Here is a 20,117-nt window from a genome sequence, read left to right as displayed (position 1 = left end):
TGCATGTGTGACCCCGAAGCACTGGCACCACAGAAGGCCTTGCTGTAGCAGAGATGATGACTTCCCCATGGTTGCACAGATGGAATCCCCCTTCACTTACTCTCTCACGGTCTGTAAGCTCTGGCACCTCCTGGGCCCACAAGACCGTGCGCGACCCTGAGCAGAATTATATACAGCTGGGAGGGAGGCATAAGGAGGAGCGGCTGGCACCTTGGGTGAGCATCTCGACACCCTTCTCACCCCTCATTCTATGAGGGAAGGCCCACAGGCAGCTGGAGAGGGGCTGTCGCTATGGTCCCAGCTGCTCTGATGGCGGTGAGAATGGTCTTTGTGCTCGGAGCACCTGCCTGGGTCTCCCAACAGCCTTCTCCACGGCCACTGTAGCGCCTGCTGCTCACACGCTGTGTTCAGCCATGATGATAGTTCAAAGGCCTGTGACAACTGCCACACCGGCCACCCCCTCCCAGCGCCTGGAGTCAGAGACCTCCTTGTTTCTTGGACTCGTGGAAGAGGTCCTTGAGTTTGTAGGAGACCCCTCCAGAGAGCTTCCTCTTGGCTTGCTCCCACCAGAGGAAACCTACTCCCGCCATGACCCCGTGACCCCGTGTAGTGCTCCACTTCCCTGTTTCCCAGAGCACCTCCCATCACAGTGACTTAGTCTTCGCTCCATAGGACATTTGAGAATAGTGGTCCAACTGGGACTGGACCTCCCTTTCTCAAACTGGCTCCCAAGGAGGGGCACAGTGTGTCTGCCCTTAGCGCTCAAGGAGGGGCACAGTGGCATATGAGGAGAGCTGTTTGCTCTGCCACACCCTTTCCACCATGGCATCCTTACCATAACTCAGAAGTAGAACCAGAATGCCATAGACTGGCAGTGACAGGAGAGAGACCCACCACACAACATCCATGGACACGGGGCCCAATGGGATGCCACCTTCACCCAAAGAGACACACAAACCCTGACCTCTGAAACCCAGAACCAAAACCAATGTTTCCTTCCTTAATTTGTTTCTCTCGGGTGTTCATCTGTGAGACAGACACAGCGGCAGCATGAGGCTCACAGCCATGCCCATGAGCTTGCTCTGGATATTAGCCCCAAAGCCTGGGGACTAGGCTCCCATGTTAGCCGTCTAGGTAGAGACGGGCAACCCCGTTACACCCTGTGTCCACGGACGGTTATGCTCCAGGCTTCTCTCCTGGTACTGCCAGCCCAACCCTGTCCAGGCCACACTCTCATACCACTCACAGCTGAGAACAAGCACCCTGAGGTGTTAAAGTGACTTTCCCAGGGTCACATGACTCCTATTCAGTAGAGCAGGAGGTGGAACTTAGGCTGTGTGACCCCACGTCCTCACCTTTATCACAGTGGCTGCCCCGGGACCCCTCACCCAGAAGAGCTCTTCGAGGCCATGACACCCCTCTGTTTACAGATGTGGAAAGTATGCAGGGGCACTGTATGATGTCTGGACCACACCTGGGCTGCCCACCGCATGGCGAAATGCTCCAACAGGCAAGGCAGGTGGAAGAACCCTAGTTTCAGATTCTAGATGCCCTTGGTGGTCACCTAGCTGGACTTGGGGGTGCAGGGTCAAGGACGCCTAGCTTCCAGGCTGCAGGCTGCAGGCTGCAGGGGGTAGAGGGTCTGCTCAGCTGTGCTCCCCACCTTTCACGAGGTTCCTGTGACTCTCTGCTTTGGAGCTCCTAGGGTCCGTTTCCCCTGTTAACCCAGCATGTCCCGAAGGCTGCTGGGTTTCCTGCTGGAAATGGTCTGGACAAAAGCTGGGCTGCACCGACAGTCGCTCTCAGCCTTTCCTCTTGGGCCCTGTTAGGCCACCTCAGGTTTTAATCACTTGCCGTGTGCTGTTTTCTTTTAGCGGTCTGCTTTACTTATGCAAATCTATTTGCAAAAGAAACTTCCTATGCAACTATAACTCCACGTGGAAAGTCAGAATCCCTTGCCCTCATTAGAAGATGACTCTAATAATAAACATAGTGACACCTGCCACCCTCATTGTGACCAACAGGCCTTGCCCTGAGGCAGGTGGCAGGCCTCCACTGCTAAGTCCCATCTGTGCTGATGGACTCTGGGCTCTGGCAAGCACCGCTCAATGAATAAGAGTGTCCACCGTGTGGTCCCCTCCTGCCAGCGTTGTCCTAAGCCATCTGGGTCTGACCCACATTAACCCAAGTCACCTGTCTGGTCCAAGCAAACCATAGACTTCATTACCTACTGTTCTCTCCTGAGCACTGGTCTCAGCCCTGTTTACTGTCTCCAAAGGCTTGTGTCCGCTCTGACTTTGATTGCATGACCTTGAGCAGCAAAGTCGCATTAGGAGCTGGTATTCAAGCTTTAGTGCCCGACCTCAAGCTAATTCCAGTTAACAGCACCCATTCTTGGAGGAAGTGATCCGGGCTGGCTGAAGCCTGACCCTGCAGTGTGTCCTCTGAAGGAGGTCTTGGCGCTGCTAGCCATGCTGAGAGGAAGAACAATGAGACGAAACGCCCTCCGCCCCAGGGACCAGCCTCTGTCAGACCCACACGGGCCATCTTACCTGCTGTGTACCTGGACATGTCTTCTCAGAACAGGGAAAGTCAAGGCACTTTATGTCTTGGAGCCTAAGAATGGAATGACATGTTGGCGGCTGGGACAGGTCGAGTGCCTGTCCTTACTCCAACATGACAGGCACTCAGAGCAAACAGAAGCTCCGACAGGATGGTGTCCTGTCGGGGTCTGATGTCCCAACATATAACTACTTTCCCTAACTGGACCTATACGGAGACGCGGGAAATAATGAGACACAGTACACACAGCAATATCGGAAGAGCATCTCTGGCTTCATTCATTCCTGAAGATCACCCACGTTTATTATTCAAACACCTTTTACTGCCCCAGGTAAACCAAGGTGGAAACTCATTAATATTCTCTTTCTGGGGGACATGGCATCACACCTGCAACTCAGTCACCAGCTTGGAATCCACACCTCTTCCCAGGCGATCTACATAATAACAAAGAGAAGGCGCAGTCCATCCTGAGCCTTTGTTAGGTGGCTACAGGTGGTCTGGCAGGATGGCAGCTGCCCTTGGAAACGAAGCATGGCCGGAGAACCTGGCTGCAAATATCTCATATGACATATGGGCCTACAGTGTCCCTCAGTCAGGTGTTTGGGGAAGAGTTCTCAGAGGAAGTGTTGGGTCTCTGAGGGTGCAAAGGAGCCAGCATGGAGCCCAAGTGAGGGAAAGCAGAATATCAATGTCAGGCCAGAACCTGACATCAAGTACCAGCAGATAGCAAGCCATTGCTAGTGGCCAGCTCAATGAAAGTCAATGAGCTGAGGAGCTTGTGCTTGGTGCGTGTGGAGCCCTTCAGTTACACATACAAAACCACAAGTTAACCTGACCCGGAAAGAACCTACAGTCTGACGATCCCAGCAGTGGACTGGCTGCCGGCCAAACTGGATCTGATCTCACCACGCATGCACGCACTCATGTACACACACATATACGCACACACATAGACACATACTGACACACACACCCCACACAACACACACAGGAACACACACAGACACACACGCATGCACACAGACACACAATGCACATAGGCACACACACAGACACACACGCATGCACACAGACACACAATGCACATAGGCACACACACAGACACACACGCATGCACACAGGCACAAACACGCATGCACATAGACACGCATATGTGCACACATATACACACACATACACACTCGCATGCCACTCTGTTCTGCTTTGCTTTCTCTCTCAGTGACAAGAGGACAGCCAGCTCTCCAAGATCGCATGCTCTTTTCTTGGCAACTCCAGATGACTCTCTCTTGCAGGCTTCTTGTGTGGTCTTCGCACATAGGATCTGTGGAAAGCATACAACTGTTCCTTCCCAAGGGACCCAGAGGGCACACCTCACACACACGGTGTACAACCACAGCTAGCACGGGCATCCACCTGGGCAGGCTTGAGCAGAGAGTTCTCGAGCATACCGTTCTGCGATCGACTTTGTAGGACGCAACTGTGCTTAACTCGCCTTTGTCTCCAGAGTAAAACATCCTCACGCTCTGCTTCTCATGGTCTCCTGTATGCCATATTTTACTACCTTTACTATGGCACATACTCCTTTAGTAGAGACTTAAGCAAGATACGTTTGTCTTTCTGCACCAGGGTACCCTCCCATCTCTCTCTCTCTCACAGTGGTATTTCTGAGTTTCTAAACACTTCTCCAGAATTTAGACATTGTCTTTTATTTTACACTTATACTGACCAAAGTGTCTGTTTATGAAGCATCCACGCTTGCAATGTTTTTATTTCTCCTCAGAAAGGCAATGCTAATAATATTCTTCCACCTGGTAAATGTGAGAACTGCCTATTCATGTACCTGCTATGGCACTGTCAAGCTAGCCTTAAGTTCAAACTAGGTTTCTTTCCTGTGACTCTCTCCATTAGGGAGATCACAGGCTTAATCCGGCCATTCACAAGGTGGTCAGCAGAGGGCGCTCAACACCCAGCACTCGGCGCTGAAAGAGAGCAAGCTAAAAACCAGCATTTCTCCAGGAAAACGCAACTTGGCAACACTTTCAGAAGAGACAAAAATAAAAAATAAAAAAATAAAGGTTTCTGCGCTGCCTCCATCACTATCCCCCGAGTTTGTTGGGGTTTCCCAGGGGAATTCCACTTGTGATTAGGACTTCAGAACTCTTTCAGTTCCCCATCTTTCCGTCCCGCAAGGGGAACCTGCATCTTCTGACAGAAAGGCAGTTACAGGATGTTTTCCTGGAGGTCAAATGCCCAACTGTCTGTTCAACCCCCCATTCCCATGTCAGAGAACCCTTTCCTGATTCTACGCAACCAGGAGTCTGCTCATGCCCATTCCAAAAGGAAATATAGCCTGGATGCAGGCTCCTCCTCCCATGTACTCCTCCCACCCAGATAGCATGTGCGTGCGTGCGTGTGTGTGTGTGTGTGTGTGTGTGTGTGTGTCCTGCCCATCGATACTTGAGGTGGGTGGGTGAGCTGGCCCTGAGGTCATAAGAACGGGAGAGCTAGCCCCGCCCCTTATCTGCTGCCACTCTCAGTGAACCCTATGCATGCCTGGGCCACAGTAGAGCTGGCCCAGAAGGTGTAGGTTTGGGAGATCTGACCCTGAGGACATGAAAGCGGGAGAACTGGCCCCGCCTCTTGCTCATCCCTGCACTGCAAAGGTGAGAGAGAGCTCACCTGATGGTGAGGACTAGGGAGAGCTGACCAACCCTGCAACTGCCCCAGCCCAGAACCAGAGTTATGGGTTGGCCCATTCTAATTTCCATCCCATCTGTGATCTGAGGGAGTGTGGGAAGGGACTGGTCCTGCAGACGCAAAGCTGCAGGATCTCCACACCACAGCAACAGCAGGAGAACCAAGAGGTCTTCCAGTGCAGGCCCAGCTTCGAGAGTGTGGCAGAAAGCAGAGGCCTGAAACAAAGCAATATCTGCAATGAACACTTGCAAGTAAAGACATAAGGACAAAGGGTTTACTGTGTGACTCACTGTGTCACAGTACAGCCTTCATGATGAGATCCCCCCCCCTTTTTTTTCTTTTTTTTCTTTCTTCTCTTAAATTTTATGGGGAAAGGCTGCAAGGGTAGAGGGTGGATACGCAGGGACAGGAAATGAATGGGATGGAGATGCATGATGTGAAAGACACAAAGAATAAATAAAAAGGAAGTTAAAGAAAAAGAAATGGGGGCTGGAAAGATGGCTCAGAGGTTAAGAGCACTGCCTGCTCTTCCAAAGGTCCTGAGTTCAATTCCCAGCAACCACATGGTGGCTCACAACCATTTGTAATGGGGTCTGGTGCCCTCTTCTGACCTGCAGGCATATACACAGACAGAATATTGTATACATAATAAATAAATATTTAAAAAAAAGAAAAAAGAAAAAGAAATGGGAAGCCAGGAGGTAGTGGTGCACGCCTTTAATCCCAGCACTTGGGAGGCAGAGGTAGGCGAATTTCTATGAGTTCGAGACCAGCCTGGTCTACAGAGTGAGTTTCAGGACAGCCAAGACTGCTGCAGGGAGAAACCCTGTCTCAAAATACAGAAGAAAAAAAAAAACAGAGAAAGAAGAAGGATTGGGAGAGGGGAGAGGGGGTCCTTCCTCACTAGTTAGGCAACTTTAAAAATGCACTTATACCTTCCCCTTGTAAGGATGAACACAACGTGTGGCAAGGACCAAAATCCTACTGGAGGGGCAGACGGTAAGGAAAGTCAAGGGACTCTCCAGGAGACCACCTGGAACTGCCTAGCAGAACAGTCTCCAGCCATGTCACCCTGGAGAGCACCCAGATACCCATTCAGAATCAACAGCCAAGTAAAGGGCACCCTATTTGTCACTGGTATATTTCACATTCATGCAAACAGACACCTTGATAAAATGCAACCAACAAGTCTCACATCTCTAGACACAACAGTCCTTGTCACCCCCAGGGCAGGAACTCAAGAGGGCAAGTGAAGCTTTCTGAGAGGCACTTGCTCTGTGAGACCCAACTGCACAGGGCTGTGCAGAGGTAAAACACAGTGGAGCCGACGGGTGACCCCAGAAACAGGGTGCAGGGACAAAGACAAAGTTCTGTAAAGAGATTTATCCAAAGGCATTGAATTCACGAGCTTATCGAGGCTAAGATATCCCACAGCCTCTGCAGTAAAGCGGAGGCCTGGAAACAGGACACACTCAAGGCAGGGGGGAGTTGGGCGCACTGCTCAGCAGTCAGGCAGAGGGAGGCCAGTCCAGCCTTCTCTGCCTTTTAGTCTCTAGCAGGATTGGATAATGGCACCGCCTTCTTCACATAACCCATGAAACTCTGCTGTTTCTTCTAAGATGACCCTCAGAGACACAGATTAGCTAGCCCTCTGGGCACCCCATGTCTCGAGCAAGCAGACTATAACATCAGCCACCGCGAATTCTAAGGAGAAATGAGGAAAGCCTAACATTTGAAGTCCAGGCAATGACTTTTCATTCTGGGGAGTGGGGCGCTTCTCACGGAGACATGGCTGGGAAGAGGGTCTCAGATAATCCTCTGAGGGAATGTTCTGCCTCTTAGTCTTGGGAGATGTGTCCAAGGAGTATCTATGCAGTATCAGTTTGCCAAGATGTGCTTTTGGGTTTTATGCACTTTCCTCTGGGTGCACAGACGGATGCAGAGAATGTGCACCTCCCAAGGGCATTGTGGTCCTCAGCATACCTGGGAAATGGTAGAACCTTTAATTGGTGGGGCCTAGGGCTGGAGAGATGGCTCAGTGGCTAAGAGTACTTGCTGGGTTTTTTGTTTGTTTTTTGCAGAGGACCCAGGTTCAGTTCCCAGCATCTATGAGGTGTGGCTCACACCCATCTGTAACTTAAGTTCTAGGGGATCCGACACCCTCTTCTGACCAGGCATGCTGTACATACATATGTGCAGGCACACACTCATACATATAAAATAAGAATAAATGAAACTTAAGATAAAAAGGTGGGGCCAAGGGGAAAGAAAGGAGGTCACTGAGCTGTGCCTCTGGAGAGGGTACTGGGACTTCAGCCATCCTCTTTCATTTCATCCATGAGGTGAAGGGTTTTGCCGCAGTCACCATGATGAACCTCAAAGTACCAGAGGAAATTAACCACGAACTGAAATCTCCAGAATTATGAGCCAAAATAAATAAACTTCTCCTTTTGTTGTTGTTACTTTTTTGTCTATTTTTCCCCTTGAAACATGACCTTGCTATGTTGATGAAGCTGACTCCTAACCAGAGGCCTCCCTTCCTCTGTCTCCTGAGTAATGAGGTTTGTGCCGTCATGCCTAACTCCTGTCCTCTTTGTAAGCTGATTATCTGAAGGATTTCTTACAGAAATGGAATGTTAATGATGACAGAGGCATTGGGTACCCTGGTGGTCAGAGCTAGAGTTTGACCCCGAGGCTCCTCTCTTTCTAACATGTCTCAGGACCTAGATGGTGATGAGGAAGAGGGCTGCCTGGATGAGCATGAAGCATCTGCCCAGGGAACAATCCAGGCCAGAGTATATGATCGTCACTTTTCTGTTGTGATAAAACACCAAGGGTTTATTTGGACTTAAGGCGGTATTGGGTAAGAGTCCGCCACCATCACAGTAGGGAAGTGTGGGGGCAAGCAGGTGAGTGGAGCAGCCATCTGAGAGCTAACTGTGGCTTTGCAAACCCCAAAGCTGATTCCCAGTGACACAGTTTCTCCAGCAAGGCTACACTTCCTAAGCCTCCCAGAAATAGAGCCAACTGTGAACCGGGTATTCGAAAGCCAGAGACTGGAGACATCTCATTCAATCACCACAGCATGTGTGACACCCTTTCAGCCACATGCGCTGACTCATTCCCAAGTTCCCTAAGCCAAAGGTGATGTGTTTCAAGCCACAGATTTGTAGGGTTGTTACGAAAGAGCTAATGGACAGCCGTGAGCTCTTAGCATTAGGGACCTGTGGGGCTCCCTCAAAGGAGCTGTCAGGAGGAAGAGTGGCCCGTGCGCTCTATTCTTAATCTGTTTTTATAATTTATTTAACTTTATTTTATGTTCATTGATGTGAAGGTGTCAGATCCACTGGAACTGGAGTTATAGGTGGTTGTGAGCTGCCATCTGGGTGCTGGGAATTGAACCCAGGACCTCTAGAAGAGCAAGCAACCAGTGCTCTCAATCGCTGAGCCATCTCTTCAGCCCCTATTCTTATTCTTGAGTGAACCAAGGGTTGGTGATGATCTATTGCTGCATTCTTTCTCCGGAGACCCCAGGCCATCTTCACAGCAGGCATGGTGTCAGAAGTTTGATGGTGGGTAAACAAGTTTGCAGGAGACAAGCAGAAAAGCTTTAGACAACTTCCCAGCAATTATAAGGAGAATTCCTGCAACTTCCCGCAAACTTCCCGCAAATTCTAAGGAGAAATGAGAAAAGCCTAACATTTGAGTCCAGGCGACAGAAAGCCCTGGAATTAATGGGGGCATTCAGCGCACATTTTGCTGCCTTCTGGAAGCCAGTGTCTTCTCTTCAAGCAAGATGTGATAGAACACAGAGGCCAAAGCTGAGATGCTGAGACAGGCACAGCACCACGGCGCCCACTCTGGGCTTGTTCTGTTCCAATTGTGTAGGGGGAAAGTGGATGCTGAACATCCATTTTTTTCAAAATGGTACCTGGATCTCTAGCTTGTCATGGGGACAGAATCAACCAGTCATCACATTTTAGGGCCTCATTTTTGGGGCATCACTATGTCTAGCTTGGGGTCCACTGGGACCCTGTGCCTTTCTCCATGGGGTCACCTGCTGGCTCTATTGCCTTCACCTCTCTGCACGGCAGTGTCTGCGCAGCTGGGTCCTACAAAGCCGCTGCTTCTCAAAATGCTTTGCTTGACCTCTGGAGTTCCTGCCCCTAAAGTGACAGAGACAGCACGTGGCTACAGATGGGATTTCTGAAATGTTCTCTGGGTCGGTGAGGAGGTAGAGAGGCAAGGGAAGTACCTCCACCCTAAGGATATGAGCAAGTGTCGCTGATGCTGATGTGACCCACCCAGCTCTTTTTGGAGTTAGCACCTGGTTAACTCCTCCCCTCCCCCGGGAAAACAGCTCTCTGAGTCCTAGTCCATGTCCTTAGATGGGCAGGGACACAGCAGCCTTCACAGCCTCCACTCATTCTACCTCAGTTTCCTTGTTTGTGTGTGGGGGGGGCATGCTTTCCCTAGAACAGATGACCACAAATTAGAAGATTTGAGGCAGGTTCTGGGGGGCTGAAGTCTGGCACCCAGATCAGGTTCAGTGCGGCCATGCTCCCTCTGATGTCAGGAAAGAATCTGTTCCTGGCCTTCACCCAGCTTCTGAAGGTTTCCAGCAATCCTCAGCATTCTGTATAGGGGAAGCTCTTCCCCCAGCATGCTTCCAGATGCAGCGTCTGGCCCTCAGAAGCCTTCCGTTCTGTCACCTTCCTGTCTTCAAGACTCCCTCCTGGCCAACCTCCATCCATGCTTGTCTCCCTCCTGGCTCTCTATCCCCTCCCCTGTAGCGCCTCCCCTCCCCCACTTTCCGCTGGTGTGACTTTTTGTCTTGTGCTGGGATGGAGCCCAGGGCACCACTCACGTTGGGCAAGCACTCTGCCACTGAGCTGGACCCCACCCAGACCCATTTACCTTTAACAGGCCATGCGTTCATCAGACTGTGACGGTCCCCCAAAGGTCTGTGTCCCCAGGGTGGTCTGTCAGGAAGTAATGGAAGCTTCAAGGGCTGGGGTCTGGAGCCACAGGGTGTGTGTCCTCAAAGGGGACTGTGGGACTCCAGCCGCTTCCTCCCCCCACCCCCTGCTTCCTAGCCATGCCTTGAATGGCTTCCTCCATCATTTGCTCCCCCACCTTCACCTCCTGACCCCCAAAGAAACTGGAAGGAGTGAGGTGCCTATAACCTGTAACCTCTAAACTGTGACATAAAATAAAATTTTCTTTCTTATAAGTTGATTGTCATGAGTGTTTTGTTCTAGTGATGGAAGGCTGATCGACAGCTGTATCCCATGGAGATAACATAGGGGTCCCTTTGGGGTATAGCACACTACCTCACCTTCTCACCTCCTCAGTCCTACAGGGATCCATGCTTGGCTTGATCTATCACCTCCTTGATGTTCTTAATAATTTGTGGATGTTGATGTAATACTTTTTTTTTTTTTTTTTTTTTTTTTTTTGGTTTTACAAGACATGGTTTCTCTGTAGCTTTGGGGCCTGTCCTGGAACTCACTCTGTAGACCAGGCTGGCCTCGAACTCACAGAGATCCACCTGCCTCTACCTCCCGAGTGCTGGGATTAAAGGTGTGCACCACCACCACCGGGCTGATGTAATCCTTTTTTTTAACACATGTCTCACGTTTTTATTTTGCACTTGGACTTGGAAATTAGGTAATTTGTCCTGGTGTGGACAGACAGAGGGCAACAAAACAATAGTTCTTGGATGGTGCCCCGCACCCCTTGCGGGAGGCAAACCCTGTACATGCCCAGGACTTACCCAGGTTAAGCAGAGAAATAGAAAGGAGACACTGCTGAGGTTGGGGGGGGGGGGATAGGAACCAAAGCTGTGGTGTGACCTGGTGTCTCTGATTCCTCCCCTCCCTCTGTCCCTTACCTCTGACACTAAGTAACTATAGACACCTCACAATCAGAGGCAGCATGGCCCAAGGCCTGGAGCCGGCTGCCTGGTGCCACAGTGAGTCTGAGGATGCGACTGGCCATCCCTGGATGCACATCTGGAAGGCTGCCCCTGGATGCACATCTGGATGGCCTGTAGTTCTTCTGGTCCAGGCTCCCTCTGTGCAGAAGTGTAACCTACCCGGTGACTGGTCCCTAAGCGCCCTGAGCACGGACAGACGGTTCATCCAGAATGCACCAGGAAAAAGCTTCCAGGAAAATGACAATCGTACATTGTCAGATTCCAGTTGGTGTACATGCCAGTCCAGGCTTCACTTCAGCCTTCCAGAAGCTTCTGCTGCTTTTTACCCACAGAAGGATCTAGAGCAGTGGTTATCAACCTGTGGGTCATGACCCCTTTGGGGGTTAGACAACCCTTTCACGGGGTCACCCAAGACTACCGGAAAACACAGATATATACATTACAATTCATAACAGCATCAAGATTACAGTTTTGAAGTAGCAAGGAGAATAATTTTATGGCTGGGGGTCACTACAACAGGAGGAACTGCATTAAAGGGTCACAGCATAGGAAGGTTGAGAACCACGTTCTAGAGAGACAGTCTGGCAGGTTTCCTTCCGACATGTTTATTTTCATGGCTTTTCTTACTGAAGCTGTTTCGTCTGTGGTGGGAAGAACTGCCCCTCACCAACATAATGCATTTGTTTGGAAAGGCGGTCTCTGTAAATACCGGCTGGGCTGATGGCAACTGTGAAGGAGGACCTGAGGACAGTTCTGTCCTGAGACCTGCTGCAGAAGAGGCACTGAAGCTCAGGGAGGGGCGGCCACAACCGGTCAGGGAGGAAGGGAGTCTGGGGGGTGGGGGAGGACAACACAGTGTGTAGGCAGAGTTTTCCTGTCCTGACTTCCTGCTCCCAAATAACCAACACAGCGGCTCAATATTAATTACAAATGCTCGACCAATTGCTCAGGCTTATTACTAGCTAACTCTTACACTTAAATTAAACTAATCCATATTTTTTAATCTATGCTTTGCCATGCGACTGGGTACCTTTTCTCAGTACAGCCTGTCCACCTTGCTCTCTCTGCATCTTCCAGGAACTCTCTTGCTCCTCCCGTCTTCATTCCAGTATCCTCAGTTTGATAGTCTTGCCTAACTTTATCCTGCCTTGCTATAGGCCAATCAGCTTCTTTATTAACTGATGAGAGTAATCCATATTCACAGTGTACAGAAGGATTATTCCACAGCACATGAGATCTCCGACTCCCAGCTCGGGGTTCTATTCCCACAAGATGCAGTCTTTCCAGGCTGCCATCCCTGGTGCACCAAAGGCTGTGACTTCTCTCATTACGGAAATCCCTTTGGCCGGAAGCCATCCCCGGTCTGATTAACCAGGGCTGGCAGGTGAGGGACCCACTCTTGGTATCAGAGCTCAGATAAGCAAGTCTGCAGTTACAAAATCATGTTTCCACCCAGGGCCTGCCAGTGACTGCCTTGGCAGCCTCTGCCGGGGGAATCTTCCTGGGCTGCGTGTTAAATGTTCTCTCCTTTTGCTGTGATCAAAGGAGTCGCTTGTTCCCCTGATAGGTGACAAAAGGTGTCAGAGAGACTAATGAGATAACAGGGGCACCCCCTTTCCTTTTGCCTGCAGGAGAGAGACAGGGACTGGGTGGCATTTAGGACCTGGGGAGTGGTGCAGATGTAAGGGTGGAGGCTGCCACAGACACAGAGAAGGGTACCCCAACCTGGTGGGCTCCAGCAGCTCACATCAGGTGGCTGAGCTACCAGTATCTTGCATCCTCCAGGCAAAGCATCTTAGTGTGTTGTATGGAACACAGCCTCAAGCACTGTAGACTCTACTGTAGCTCTGAGACTGTGTGTAATTAAAAAACTGCCTGTCATTGCATACTTCTGACCACAATGATTAATTTTGAAGTGAGCATGTGACCTCATCAGAACCAAAGAGAAGTGGTCTTGGGGCTCTTTTAGACAGGCTACTGGAGGATGCTTCTTGCTGATCTTGGCGTGATAAGGCAAGATTGGAGCTTCCAGGGAGTTTGTCCAAGAAGAACTAAGGAAACAGAGCCCTAAACGGTGCAAAAAAGACAATGAGTTCTGTTGATTTTAGCACCTAGATCAAGCTGCACCTGATTGCTAGTTTCCTCATTTGTTTGTTTGCTTAGGCCGTTGCAATTTCTCCTGTTTGCAGTTGTAAAACAGCAGCAGCCATTTCATGATCTTTTATCACGTGAGCATCCAGGCGCCACACCCCTACAGCATCTGCATTCTGTAAGTTCCCTAAGAACTTAGCAAATGGTTCTACCCATCGATCTACGTTTCCAGACATCAACCCCTTAGGGCGTGTCACACACCCACACAGTAGAATCTGTGTAGCTGGACATGGTGGTGCAAGTCTGTGTTCCTATCACAAGGAAGGCTAAAGCAGAAGAACCGTACGTTCAGGGCCAGCCTGGGTTACATAGTAAGACCTGGCCTCTCTCCCCCAAAGACCATCAAGATAACTCAGAGGGCAAGGGTGTGGTTGAGCAAGCTTGAAACCTGAGTTCACGCCCCAAGATCCACAGGGTAGAAAGAAGTGACCCCAGTAAATTTTCCTCTGACCTCCACAGGTGCTGCGGCTCATGTGTGGGTATGTGTACGCATAAACACACAAATAAATAAAAGTGACCTTCACAAGTCTCTGCTTGACAAGGGCATGTCTAGAGAGGGAAACTGAGGTCTGCTCAAGTTGGGTGCCACAGGGTAAGCTCCTGGCAGGGGCCACCCCGGTGCTGTTGTTTCAGTCTTGAAGTCTTCCCACAGAATGAGCCCCGGGGAGTAGACTGAAAGTCTTTGAAGTCCCAGTGACTGCTCTGTCTCTCTTGAATGTGACAGTCCTATCCTCAGGTGCAGAGACAGAGGTAGCAGAGACATCTGATGCCCCTACTATTTTAGGTAAGTTTCCCTAGACAAAAAAAACTGAGTATGTGTGTTTGTATGTATATGTGTGTGTGTGTGTGTGTGTGTGAGAGAGAGAGAGAGAGAGAGAGAGAAAGAGAGAGAAAGAGAGAGAGATAGAGGGAGGGACAGAAGCATATCATGTATGATATTATTTTCATTATTATATATCATATAAACATTAAATTCAATGTATATATACTAAAAGGGACCCCAACTTGCCTTACACGAATAGGGTCTGAGAAGTCCAACAACCGTCTACACACTGGAGAGGCTGAAAACACGCTAGCTGTCTAATCCACAAAACAGGATTGCTTCCATAGCTCCAATCTGGTGGGGAGGATTCCTGGAGACCTGCTGGCCTTCACTGAGTTCTGACATCAGCAAAGGATGATGGCCGCCTGAGCGGTGGTGACAATGTGACTCTCAGGAAAGGGTAAAGTCAGGCAGCACAACGTTGTTCCACGGACTTTTCTGTCCACGTGACCTGTGGGAAGGTGATAGCCACCGGAGGTGTGTGTGTTTTCTGTCCACGTCACCTGTGGGAAGGCGACAGCCACCGGAGGTGTGTGTGTGTCAGGGTTTCTTCAGCAAACTCTTCCTGAATCTTTCCTCATAGTCCTATCCCGAGGTGTGTCAGGGTTCTATAAGCGGCTGTCTCTCCCTACGGAGGCTGACAACCAGTTAGTAGCTCAGGCTATAAGACTGGGTGCCTCAGCAGTCAGTCCCCAGCTGGAGTTAGAAACCTGGAAGTTTCTGGAGAGCCACTGGTCCCTACTCCATGGCAGAAACCCGAAGTCAGTGATGACATCAGCAACAGCAGCAGCAATGGGGTAAGTCAGCTCCGGGGCAAGAGGGAGGCCTGGCTGGAGCTTCCTTCTGCCTTGCTTTTGTGGGATGTGTGTGTGAGTGTTGCTTTTTTATCTGGATTGCTACCAGAAGGGGCCACCCACAATGTGTGTGTGTGTGTGTGTGTGTGTGTGTGTGTGTGTGTGTGTGTCTTCCCACAGCAACGCAAGCAATCAGGACAGTTCAGTTCTTCAGGTGCAGCTGTCTACTTGGGTGATTGTAATTTACGGCAGGTTGTGACATTAAAGCCAACTATGACAGGGATGACGGTAAGTCCTGGTTGTCAGCTTGACAGGGTCTGGAATCAACTGAGACATCATATTTGAAAACTGGGCCCATGACCAAATGGGAACTTACTGTGGCAGCATGCTTCTCTACTGCCGCGCGAGTAAACACTAGCCAAAGCAGCCTGGCTTTTCGGATGCAGTCCATCCTGCCGGGAAGCCAGGGCCTTGGCTGCTATTGTGTGTTTGTGTTTACATGGGGGTGGGGGAGCAGGCTCTGATTCTGTTGCCCAAGCTAGCCTCAAACTCTTTTTTTAAAACTATTTATATATCTATAATATATACAATATTCTGTCTGCTTGTATGCCTGGAGGCCAGAAGAGGGCACCAGATCTCATTACAGATGGTTGTGAGCCACCATGTGGTTGCTGGGAATTGAACTCAGGACCTTTGGAAGAGCAGGCAATGCTCTTAACTGCTTAGCCATCTCTCCAGTCCCTAGCTTCAAACTCTTGATCCTCTTGCCTCAGCCTCCCACCAAGGGCTGGGATTACAGGCCTGAGTCACCACACCTCAAGGTCCCTATCCTTAAGGAACTCACAGCAGGGAGGTAGTGGGCCAGGCAGATCCTCACTGAAATGCCACAGGGGGTCCCCCGACTTTTGTTAACAGCCCCTTCATTCCTCCTGCCACATGGTCAGCTCTCACCCATCAAAATAGCCTCAATGTTCTTGTCTGTATAATAGGAACAGTAAGAGGCTCACAGAGTGCCGCTGACAGAGACAAGAGACTCTCACGTAGGTGGGGGCCGTGGGATCTGAGCACAGTTATTTCTGCATCTAGCTAGACAATGGCTCTTCCTCTCCCTCCCTGGAGAGGTGAACTCTGCAGTGCTTCCTGCAGACTTTCTGTCTGTCTATCTGTCTCTCTTCCTTTTAAGATTTATTTATTACATATACAGTGCTTTGCCTGCATGTCATAAGAGGGCACCAGATCTCATTACAGATGGTTGTGAGTTACCATGTGGTTGCTGGGAATTGAACTCAGGAGCTCTGGAAAAGCAGTTGGTGCTCTTAATGTCTAAGCCATCCCTCCTTCAGACTTCCAAGGTTTCCACAAGCAAGAAGCCTCAAGACCACAAAGCTTACCTGCCTTGCTTCCTCCAGCCAGGGCGGTAACTAGGGAGGCAACTGGGGCCCGTCCTCCCAGTTCACATGGTTCCAGGAGAGCCACCTAAGGAATCTTGTATCCCAGGACTCAGACAGTGTCTGATGTCTGTTCACACACAGATGTGGTTGCAAAACCTACCACGGGACAAGCAAGGCCACCACAGGCACCATGAGAAAGTCCAGCTGGGTTGCTGGCTAAAATGAGGAAGGGTTCCATCTGCCAGTCCACATACTATTAAGCAAGGATGAAAGCACAGACACCAAGGGTCCCATCTCCCAAGGGACATCTCAGAACGATGAGCGGAGCAACAAGTGGTGTCTTTCCTTGTAGAATCAGTCCCTCGCCAGGCTCCTGTCGGGCTTTGAGCAACATCTGGGCAGCTGTTGGACCGTGCTCAGACTGTCACTGTGTTTGACGCCGGCTCCTGAACCTGGGTCATGCTAGCCTTCAAAATAGACAATGAATGCTTATTAATTACAGCATGTAAACCAGCAAAGTGATCCTTCATTAGCTTAATTGCCTCTTCTATTTTATCAGTAAATTGTGTTTCTCAATTCCTAATCCCCATATCTGATGCTGCCAGCTGCTAGTATGGGATGCTTGCAGACAGTTTAGAGGGCGCTTGTCTGTCCTGTCGTCTCCCCACACCTCTTCCCCACACTTATTTTCTTCGGAAAAGAGCTGGCAGCTGCTATGCCTAGTCCAGGTCAGTCTGGTCCCCAGGTCAGAAAGAAGTGGATCTAGGTCAACATGTGTTAAAAGACAGGGAGGAGGGGCTGGAGAGATGGCTCAGTGGTTAAGAGCATTGCCTGCTCTTCCAAAGGTCCTGAGTTCAATTCCCAGCAACCACATGGTGGCTCACAGCCATCTGTAATGAGGTCTGGTGCCCTCTTCTGTCCTGTAGGCACACATGTAGACAGAATATTGTACACATAATAAATAATAAATATTTAAAAAAAAAGAAGACAGGGAAGAACCCCCGAGGTCATGCGTGGCCTCTGGCATCAGTGTGGACGGTGGACACTCCCATTCTTGCTGATGGCAGTGTGAAGAAGGCCCTCCCTGCTCAGACTGGCCAGTGACTTAGATGCTTTCACCAGTGCATGGTCGAGAGAAATATGCTGAGATTTGCAGAAGATGAAAATGGTCCACCCAGGATGACAGATCAAATGGATGGCCATGCAGGGCCTCCATGCAGCTGAGGTATTACCTAGCACATGCCTACACGTGCGACAGAGGCAGAAGGCACTGTTCTTTGGGAAGTCACACCTCACTCCCACCACTGTAGGCTGGCCCATGTGACTCGCTTCAGCTAAAGACATGGGAGCCAGTGAGATGACCACAACAGCCCGACATCGAGGTGGTTCAGGGAGGCTCAGAGAATGGAAGGAAGCCTGAGAAAGGAGGCTCGGGTATGGGAGCAAATGCAGGCACAAACCACGGGGCATGAGCCTCCACGGCAACTGCTGTAGGCCAGCAACAGTCGCCTGGCCTCACATTCCTCACCTGTAAAATGGGCACGACAGAAAACCTGCCCACCACAGTGGTGGTTTTAGGATAGTTTTTAGTGGTGGTTTTAAGGATCAGCGGCAGAAGTTTCCCCTGTCTTCTGCAGTCTTTGGGCACCAAAAGCAAGGACGTGTCCAATTGCAGGATCACGGGCCTATCTGCTCACTCCAGTCTGGAATAGGGTATCCACCTGAACCTGAGCCAGGGCTCACCTGAAAGAATTGAGTGTTGGACAAAATGTACCCCAGACCCACAGAACTGTGGCAGCTGAAGGCAGTTTATATGTCCTCCTAGGGCTGGCTTGCATCTCATCTTCCGCCAATCCTACAGGAAATGAGGGGTACACGCCCCTAACAGCACACAAGTCACAGACCGGAACAACAGGTACCTGCAACCACCATGTTTCCGGCAGTGGGGCACCCAGAAACATTTTGTCCTGGTCTGAGAGGGTCACGGCCCCATAGCAGCGTCCTCAGCAACGCACCCTCACACAGACGGGTCATCTCTAGCCTTGCTCTCTGCTCAGACCAGGAGTGGGAGAGGAGGGACAAACTTAGGCAGCGCCGGAAAGAGCGGCAGTGTGTGCTGGGGTGAGGGTCCAGGGACCTTAGGATGAACAATACCACAGGCAGCCAGAAGGCATAAGTGGAAAAACTGATGTGGGAAATGGCAAGGGAATCACTGAGGTCCAGAGTGTCATGTGCGGAGCTGAGACAAGGGAGGAATCGCGGATGGGCTACAGGGAGGACTGTCTTTGTCATTTGCTAAACAGGGAACAAGTTTTAGGGTGAGAGACTGAGTTCAAGGCAGATGTCATTAGAACTCTGTTAGCCTAAATATAAAGATGGTCCCTGAAGCCATGGAGCAGACGAGACCCAGGGAGTCTGAGGGAAAGAGAAAGGGGCCAGGACTGAAGTCTGAATAATATCCTATTCTAATAGTTTTTTAATCTGTAAATAATTATATGGGTACAGGAATCAGCAAAGATATCTCAGACAGGTTCTGTGCACCCGTGTATGACACCGTTTTATAAGGAAGGTTAGGTAAATCTGTAAGCTACAAACGCCAGGCTGGAAGAGATGGAACAGGTTATGACATCAGGAAAGCAATGTCAGTTGAGGTTGGGTTTGGCTGCAAGTGAGAGCGGTCAAACAAGAGTGGAGCTGATGTCTTTTCACAGAATAGCCCACAGACATCAGCTCCAGCATAGAGACCTTAGGGACACAACCTTCTTCCTGCCACTCCAGCATCTCTAGGGTATAGTCTTTGTCCTCACGATCCATTTTGGTAACTAAAATTGTAGCCATAACTTCTTCTTTCCATTTTGCTAAACGGAGGAGGGAGAGGCAGGGCAGAAAGGTGATACGTATATAGTAAGCCATTTCTAAGGAAGGGTCCCGGGAGCTACGTATTGACAAGAACATTTAATGTGAGACAGGCTGAGAACTGTTTTTATTCTTAAACTCAGAACCAAAGGCTGCATTCCCAGGAAAAGAGGAGAAGGGAGACAGGGAGCAGGAGGACACCTTTGTAGGGCCTAAGGGGAGCTGTGCTCCGCACTCTGACAAACTTCCGTGAGACAGGAAACCTGTTACAGAACGGTCTCATGGGTTCCGAGACAAGAAAATCCATAGCAAGGTGGCAGAGACGATGATCACTGTCTATCTGATCTGAGAGCCCTGGACTGTGAGCACCTTATTCTTTAGGGGAGGTGTCATGGAGGTGAGAATTCTTAAACAGAGAATGCAAATGTAGACCCCCCAAAGACTCCAGGAGAAGACAGCAAACAGACAAAAAGGGAGGTGGCCCGCACAGGGTAGCAGTCAGGGGACTTAACAGGAGCTGTGGGCGATGGAGGACTTCCTGTCTTCGCTGGTGGCTCCACAGTGGGGCCCAGGAGTGGGTGGTGACAGGAAGAGAGAAGGGGCATCTGTCACAAAACTGAGACCCGAGGTCCAGGATGTCAATGGGTGGGGGACAAGATTCTCCAGGTCACCCCAGCAATCCAGCTACTGCTGAATATACTTTTACCTTCTCAGGGTTACTATGACGCCTGCCTCTCCTAGACCTGGACGGGCTCCCAGGAGACAGACTTTCCCTTACCCAACCTCACCTGGCCTTCTGAGCTCCCCACCCACCAGCCCTCTAGGAAGCAAAGACTGGGATCCTTCAGCAATCCTACGTCATAGACTCTGCCCATGCAGGGATCATCTGAGCGACAGCACCATTT

The sequence above is a fragment of the Myodes glareolus genome, chromosome 22 (assembly GCF_982192425.1).
Source record: "Myodes glareolus chromosome 22, mMyoGla1.1, whole genome shotgun sequence".
Classification (NCBI taxonomy): domain Eukaryota; kingdom Metazoa; phylum Chordata; class Mammalia; order Rodentia; family Cricetidae; genus Myodes; species Myodes glareolus.
The sequence above is the reverse complement of the archived record's forward strand: the minus strand, read 5'-3'. Positions refer to the sequence as shown.